An 8799-nucleotide genomic window follows, 5' to 3' on the forward strand; every position below is an offset into this window, starting at 1 on the left:
GAATTTGCAGCAGGACTGGAAAGTTTATGATTTTGTGAAATAGAAACTGTCTCTTTAGTTCTGCTTACTTCGAATGCATGAAGAATGAATTGTACTGGCTAATGGAACAAGACCCTCAGCCCAAATCTGTATTTTCAACTTTCAAAGAATCAGAAATCAGTGAAGGAGAACTGAATCCTAATACTATACTGAACTAAACAGACTCTCTTCATCAATTGATAAAGATGTGTTACCAAACTATGTAGACTCTCTGAGTCATAGGTGTATACACCAATTTCTCCACATGGAACCAAAAAGAGTGAACTTAAGAAGAAACTCCGACAAAGCATTTCTAGGACAGCCAGGTCTGCTCAGACTGGCTCCCAGGGGCACCTGGTCAGACTGACTTTGATGATGCTTTCTTTCTCTGATTTTATAGGCTCAACCACAGAGTTCTCACCAATGGTTTGATTGCCCAAGGTTATCTGAAGCATCAAAGGTAACACCAACAATACTGAAGTCTGTACCTGACCATTAACCAATCTCTCTATCCCTTAAATGCAAAAGGAAATATGTATGCAAATATTTGTGTCATTTTGCTGTTTTTCCAGTGTCATCCTCTACTTTCAAAGATAGAGATGATATCGAAGGCTGATGAACATTGAAAATCATTCCACCCATCAGTACTTTGAGGGAGTCCAGGGTCATCAGTAGATGTGCCGTACTAGGAATAGAGTTTTTTTGTGGAAAGTTGTAGTGGATCTAGCACTAAATGAATGAGCTAGCTACCAATTAGATCAGATGTATGAGAACACCCTCACCTCATTCACCACCTCTTCAACCTGCTCTGTTCTTTAATTGTTTCAGGTATCTTTGGGAACTAACCTGGATTTTATCCCCCAGATCTGATACTTGATACTCTCCTTCCAGAAGGAACTTTTTTGATAACTTTGACTACAACTCATGTTTGCCTCTTGGATTACTTCTGCTCTATCTGCTCCAGGTAAACATCTTACCTGATCCAGAAACGAACGCCAAGAAAAGTTGGAGGGGGTAGCAACATGGAAAAAGATATTTTAGCTCTGACGGAAGCTCTGATGGAGGCTCTGAAACCCAGACAATGACACAGATTCAGCCGCAGCACCTGAAGGATCCCTGCTTACAATTCAGACTCCATTTGAAGATGTTACTCTCACTACAAGTAGTGGGGAAAACTTGGGACAAAAAAGCATGGGTCAAGGAGAGAGTGATGAGATGGATAAAAGATCTGTGCTTAGTTTGTATTTGAGAGCAGAGGCTGATGCCCTATGTCCACATATGACTCCTGCTCATGCTGCGCTGCAGGGGGCTAACAGCAAGAGAAACATAAGGAAGAAAAACAGTTGTAAGAGGAGGAATAGAAGGGAAAGTGATAGTGTATATCTTCCTTGGCCTCTGACGCTCCAGACACGGGCATCTTCCACAGCCCCAGTTCTGGGTCAGACTTGCGTTGTGAGGGCTTTGCCAGTTGCTAATACTGGAGTTGATGTGAGGCATGAAAACAGGAAGCCAATGGGGAACGTTGAGGAGGAAAAGATATCAGTTCTCACTAAGACTTGCAAGGCACCAACTGGTGCTCTGTTGCCAGCAACAAGCCCATATCAGCCATCTTCTGAGAGGGATGCTTTGGCAGACAATGGGAAGATAAAAGTAGGGCAGAACAGCAGCCATAAAGGGAGAAATCAAAAGGACAAAAAGATTGTGGCTAGTCTTTGGCCTCTGACAGTTCAGGCTTGGGCATCTTTTATAGGCCCAGCTCAGATACTGAAGCCTTTTGCAGGGGCTTCACCATCTGCTATTGATGAAGTCAATATGGGGCATGGAAGCAGAGGTCAAAAGAGTGAGACAGATAAAAGGTCCATTGTTCTTTGTATTAGAGGACCCAGCCTGATGCCTCAGGATTAGCTGTGGCTCTGGGCCAGGCTTCATTGGAGGGGCACTCTTTGCTGCTGACAGTGGGATAAATGTAAGGAAGAAAAGTAAATGGAAGAGGAAGAGTAGAAAAGAGAAAAGTGACTTGGTTTGTCCTTGGCCTTTGACAGTACAAGCATGGGCATCATTCACAACCGCAGGTCTAGTACAGACTCTTTTTCAGGATGAGTCTTCTGCTGCAAGTATGGTGGTGAATGTGGGGCAAAGTAGTTGGTCTCAACTGGAGGAGGGTGAGGAAGAAACAATGTCCATTGGTCTTTGGCTACTGAGACTCTAGGCTGGTGCCCCTTTCTCAATAACAGCTCTGGGGCAGGCTTCCTTTGAGGGAGTTCCTTTTCTGGAAGACATATATTCCAGGGTGAGCCAAATCGGGAGGTTGCCCGAGGGGGAAGATGAGGAACAAGTGCAGAGAAGTGCAGAGCAAATCGTGGAACTCTGTTGGAGACACCCAGAGAGATATCTTGGAAATCAGGACTTCTGGGAATGCACGGTAATGAATTTCGCTAGGCAGATCAATTGTTATTTGGTGGAGATATGCTCACAAGAGGGGATGGAGGCTTTGATCCTGAACAAAGTCCACACCCACATCAGTACTTTGGTGATTGGAATGCAGGGACCGGAGAAGGAAAGGGCTGAATCTCAGAGATTCTGGATGGGGAAATGGGGAGAATTTTAAGATGCAGAAGAGAAAAGGGGAGCTAAGGAGCAACCTAAGTCCTGGAAGTGCAACCATCTATATTTGGTTGGGAGAGAGGTGTTTAAAATGCTACTCTGAAGAAAGAGAGGCTTACTACAGAAATGGGAAATTGTCCCTGTTATATGTAACACTGCAATTACTCTCTTGATGGGCAATTTCTCTCCTAATTAAGTTTTAAGTTTACAAGCAGTAGATTTTATATAATTGATACATACAGGGTAACATTTCAAAGAAGCCAGAAAAACTTTTTATGTCTATCCGCTTTCCCATGAGATTCTTCACATCCTTGGGAAAGGTCTGTTATTTATGGCTGATAATGATGTTATGAGTGTAGGATATAAACCAATGACATAACGTTTATTAGATCCCAAAGACACTTCTCTTGACCAGAAAATGTCATTGTATGTTGTATATTAGATTGTAAACTGCCTTAATGGTTGCATTTAGTTCTAGGATTGGCTAGTTTATAGTTGTTAAAAGCACAGAATCTAGCACTATAGTGTCTGGGTTCAAAGCCCACCTTTGCCACTCACTACCCGTGTTCCTCTGAGCAAGTTACTCTACTCTTTTGAGCCCTACTTTGTGCTTCTAACCTGGGGAAAATAATAACACCTGCTTCATAGAGTTGTATGAAGATTAAATGAGGTAATAAGTGTGATGCACTTAGAACAGTAGTTGGCAGATTATAAGCCCTCAAAGTCACCTATTTTAATCTTGAAGCACTAAATTTCATGGAAAGGTCTAGCACTGTTGTATTATGTCTTAAAAGTTATATAAACGGCAGTACATACATAAGACAGAATACAATGTCCCCATTTAAAAGTATGGTAACGAAGAATCTTAAAGCCATGGGAAAATGCTACTTAAGGGGAAAAATCAGGCAGTAAAATGGTAGCTATCATTTTGAGGTAGTAGGATCTCAACCATGTCAGGAAAGTGTGCAGCAATAAAGGCTGGGAGAGAAATATGCTACAATGTTATTTTGGTTACTTCTGGATGGTGGGATCATGCATGGATGATGTTTTCCTGCTTCTTGATTCTTGTCCGTAACTCCCAAATTTCTACATTACCATGTAATCAGCCAATAAACAAAATAAATAAATGAGGGGAACAAGAAGACTTCTCCATGGTGGACATGTTAGAGGAGAATCACCCAACATGGGAGGTGCTGAGAAGTGTGGACCTTTCCCAGGGAAGACTCTCCAGCATGCAGCTGTGGGGAAAGAGACCCGGGCACCTTTGACTGGGGCTGAACAGAACACAGAGGACTACGCCACTGCCAGGAAGGAGGTGGGGCTCACGTTTTCCTCAGACAACCTGTGGCAACAAGGGAGGGATCTCACTTCTGCTATAACCAACCATTGCCTGATTTTGCAGAGACTGCTGCTCTGGCTATATTGTTGCCGCCATCTGCCAACTTTGTTGAAAACTTAACCGGGAAGCTTGGCTGGACAATGTAGTTGGATATAGGACAGTGTAGTTGAGATTTAAAAGTATGTCTTTTGACCATTTATATAGCCTAGCTTTGGAGTCAATTTAGTTATGCAACATTAAAGGGGTAGATACTCATGGAAGGCTGTGGAGGTGGGGTGGGGGTGGGAGGAAGTGTCCCTTTTAAGTATCCCAGATGCTCTAGCAGGACCTTGGGAACTTTTGGAGAAACGTCTTCATGTAGGTGCAGGTGGGACTTTTCTGATGTCCACTTATATTCTTGCCCTCAGGGCTCCACCGACACTCTGATCTCCCTTGAAGGGGACAGTAGTACCCATAGTTGGCCATATTCCTTGCTGTAAAACCCAAGGCATTAACCAGAAGAGGGACTGGATATATGTGTGAGTTGGAAGAATGGCCATAGAGGCTCATTATCCTTCACTGTAACTTCAGAGAAGGGCTCTTTGATATGTATCAAAATTATAATATGGGGAATGAAAAACTTCCAGTGGAGTGTGGTTTTGGAAGGACAGGAACAAAGATGTCCATGGTTTCTTTCTTCTGGTTGAGTTCCCTCCTCCAGTATCACCTGTATTATTAGTAAACTCAATGCAAGAAAGCTAAGCATGGCAATGGGAAGAGCAAGGAACGGAAAATAAAGAAAGATTAGTTTAAACTGGTCCAAGTTTAAAGCTAGTTTAAAGCTAAAAAAGAAGGTAAAGGAAGTCTGAGTTATCTTCATTATCTAGTTGAGCTCACCAGAATAAGAGAGCCAAAATGGATTTGAGGCAGAAGCTTATAAGTGTGAATAAAGACTGCATTTTCTTAACGTATTTTCTGTGTCACATTAATCTTGGGAACCAAGTGTAATAGCAGGCAACTGACAAGAGTCTTGGTGTAGTGTTGTGGAGGAAACCCAAGCATCTGAGAAGTATAACTAGCCTTGCAGCTTTCCTTTCTTTATCCTACTACTGCCATTGTTTGCACATAAAAGAGGTCAGAGTCAGTAGAAAGAAGGGTGGCCTGAGAAGTCCCCAGTGAACTGCCCTTCTTTTAAAAAGGCAGTATGATGAAGTCATTCATCATGGGATAAGATTTTAAGCTGAGCTTCCTCGTCAGAGCACATTATTTTCGCTTATCTCAAATGTAAATCCTTCTGACTGTTTTTCTTCTCTAAGAATACTTTACATCTCTAGCCCTGCCTACCACTGCTCCCCAGCAAGAATCATCTACTTCAGCCAAGCTGTTCACCTTAGTGTCCCCCAAATATACTGTAAACATCCCCACCAGCAGGCTTTTCTCAAATTCACCCCCGTGCCTAGTCCATCCTTCTCTCTTGGAAAATCAGACTCTTCTTCCCTTCCTAAACTGAACACAAAGCCTCACCAGGCCTTCCTCTCAGCCCTGCAATTCATTTTGATTGCTTCATCTGGGTCTTTGTTTTTCACCTGAACCACAGCTGTTTATTCTGTTGCTTCAAAGATTCAGTGAAGTTTTGTAATAGGAAATATTTCTGCAGGATATATATTGTTCTAAAACTTAGCCACTTGGAAGCCACTTTCTGTATACATGAAGTGGACTGGGTGCCCAAGAGACTATACTTTAACCTCACAGCTAAGTAAAGAAATTATTGAATATCATTCCATTTCCTACAGTAAAATAAACAGGCTCCCTGGGGCGGGAGTGGGGTGGGAAAGCTCTGTGAACCACTGTAGCTCTTTCATGGGACTCACCTTAAAAAACAGTCTACAGTACCCAGAGTTTATATAGCCCTTAACTTCCAAGGAGATCACAGTGCCCCTTAATATATAGACACAATATTAATGACCCATTAGCAATAGGATAGGGGCTTGGAGTTGTTTTGCCAGCAATAGGGATGAGGCAGCACACGATCTTTTAGTCTCTTACTACTTGTGACCAAGGAAAGCCATTTTCCAGCCAGGGTTGGGCCTTGGAAGGGAGCCAAGCTAATTGATCCACAAAGTGCCCTTCCTTGACCTAGAACTTTAAACACTTCTGCTCACCAACCAGAAGTGATTCATTCTTTCAAGGCTCTTATGGTCTTCAATTCCTCACATGACTGCAGGAGAGTGGGCTCTGGATTCTGACTATCTGAATTCAAATCCTGGCTCTTCTCACTAACTTGGGTAAATCACTCAACTTTCTTATGTCTCAGTTTCTTCATCTATAAAATAAAACTAATAATGCCTAACTCTTAAGATTGTTATAAGGATTCAAAGAGATAGTATATATCAAGTCCCGAGAGTGATGTCTGGCATATACTTGCTTCATGGTAGTTATTAGTATTCTTCACTCTTCTTCAATGAAGAAACCGATAGCTGAAGTATCTTGCTCTGCAGGATTTGGTTTGCTCTATAACCTGATGCCAAGAGCTTCCCCCATCTTCATTTGGTTATCAAACTAGATTCCTTAATAACCATTCCTTAATGCCTCCTTCCAGCCCTCAGCTCTCACCCCCTGCCCATTTTGACATTATTTGGTACTTTTTTTGGGATCAGACACTGCCATGGGTACTTCAAAGAAACATCAAATAAATATTGTCTCTGCCCTCAGTGAGCTCAACAGTGACCTCTGGAGGTGGGCCAAAAGGAAGGCAACATACCCTATCACAGCGAGCATAGCCCAAACCCACTGAGATTAGGCATATGCTGACTCAGCTCCAAAATATGTTTTTAACACAAAGTTGGGAAAGTCACAATAAAAGGTCAGGGAGTTGTGTTATAAGACATTCTTGTTGTGTGTGTGTGTGTGTGTGTTTGTTTGTTTTTTAATGAGGATTTGGTTTCCTAACAAGGTGAGAAAATTCCACATCTATTGCATTATACTGGATACTATGAGAATATCTATCTATCTATCTATCTATCTATCTATCTATCTATCTATCTATCTATCTATCTATCATCTATCTACCTGCACACCTATTTCTTATTTCATCTGGGTACTAGGCCCTTGAAGAGCTTCCAATCTAGCAAAAGTCTTGAAACAATTTTTAAAATAATGCAACAAAAAGACAAACGTCTGATTCCACTTATATAAAGTAAAATAGTCAAATTCATAGAGATAGAAAGTAAAATAATGGCTACCAAGGCTGAGTGAAAGGGGGAATAGAGATTTATTGCTTAATGGGCGCAGAAGTTTAGTTTGGGATAATGTAAAAGTTCTGGAACTAGACAGTGCTGATGGTTGACAACGATGTGAATGTACTTAATGCTACATAACTGTACACTTAAAAATGGTTAATATAGTAAATTGTATGATGTATATATTTTCCCACAATTAAAAAAATAATGCAAGACTACAAAAAACCCATCTCAAATGCTAAATTATGCAAATCAGGTTGAATGTCATTTTTTTCTATAATGAATTCAGAATAAGGAAAGCCTAAGAAAGACTGAAGTAGCTCAGGAAAGTGTCACAGAAAAGGCAAAATATAAGCTGAGCTTAGATGAAATGGTACAATTTGGAAAAGAGGAAGAGAGGGGAGAATGGAGGGAGCAGAGGCCCAGAGATAGTGATGAACATGACCTGAACAATGAGCACAGTAGCCCCACAAAAGGAGGTGAGTGTGACTAAGAAAACTGTAAGGACTGTGGCTTCTTGAGTGGAGTGAGGCCTGACCACAGGGGAACTTGAACAATAGGCAGACATTTGAATTGGAAGCTTTGGGAACTAAAGATTCATTGTCGTGCTATACGATTTAACTTTTTACTGCTAAAATCTAAGCAATATCTGCAGTCTAATTAATTATAATGAGCCTGGTTTTGATAATACAATATAATTATATAAGGTGTCACCATTGGTGGTGGGGAATCTGAGTGATGGGCACAAGGGACTTCTTGGCACTATTTTTGCAACTTCTTGTGAAACTGTAATTATTTCAAAATAAAAAGTTAGAAAATTAATGTTTGAAAAATCAGTCTGCCATGCCTGTGTGTGACCGAAAGCAGACAAACTAGAGACAGGATGGGAAAACTTTGTTCTAAGCAAATATTTCCTCATTTAAACACTTAAACATGGTTCATTCAGAAAAGAGATTGGTCCCAGATAAACAAAAGTCTCATTTCCACCATTTAGTCAGAGAGAAAAATTTGAGTTTGCTGGATTTGAGAGCCAAATGCTATGCTGCCGGATGAGGATGTTTGGTTTTGGGATTTTGGAGTTGAGAGTGACCTTCTAGTCAGCCATCTACAGGTGAGTCAGGCCCTGACAGGGCAAACAGCAATCTGTTTATAAAGAGATTGTGAGTGACTCATCTGCTCAGATGTTGGACCAGCTAAACTAGAGCTTATTCTCTAGAAAAACACTGCTAAAGTCTGTATTATACAGAGAAGGTACTGGGCTTGGTATAAACTTCTGCAGTAAGTGAGTGGGCATCTGGCTGTACAATATACTCATTAAGTGATGGAGACTCAGAAGTTCATTATTCAAATCTCATCTGCTTGCCCAACTAAGCCCATTTAGCATCCAAAACCCACAAAAGAAAAAGCTGAATGCCAAAACTCATGCACTGCCAGAGACGTTTTTGGTGGTTGGTGGCTGGCAGGCAGTTAATGTTGAACAATGCTACAAATATACTTGAACAATTCACAAGGGTTCATGGGGCCCCAGTAGGGTAGCAGCTGGTCTCAGTGTGCTCCGAGCATTTTGAGTGGTTCCGGGATCAGCAGTGATACCAAATCTGAATTTGCACTAATCTGGTG

The 8799-nt window shown here is 41.4% G+C and overlaps 1 long non-coding RNA gene across 1 annotated transcript in view; it reads left to right on the forward strand.

Moving 5' to 3' along the window:
* The first annotated feature begins 416 nt into the window (after positions 1-416).
* LOC120612298 (uncharacterized) overlaps positions 417-8799 on the forward strand; it is a 20314-nt gene continuing 11931 nt past the window's right edge. The window contains exons 1-2 of the long non-coding RNA XR_005655428.1: positions 417-478; positions 847-982. This is a non-coding gene — a long non-coding RNA (uncharacterized LOC120612298). The remainder of the gene's footprint in view (positions 479-846; positions 983-8799) is intronic.

This window comes from Pteropus medius, unplaced genomic scaffold, assembly GCF_902729225.1.
Source record: "Pteropus medius unplaced genomic scaffold, Ma_sr-lr_union100, whole genome shotgun sequence".
NCBI lineage: Eukaryota > Metazoa > Chordata > Mammalia > Chiroptera > Pteropodidae > Pteropus > Pteropus medius.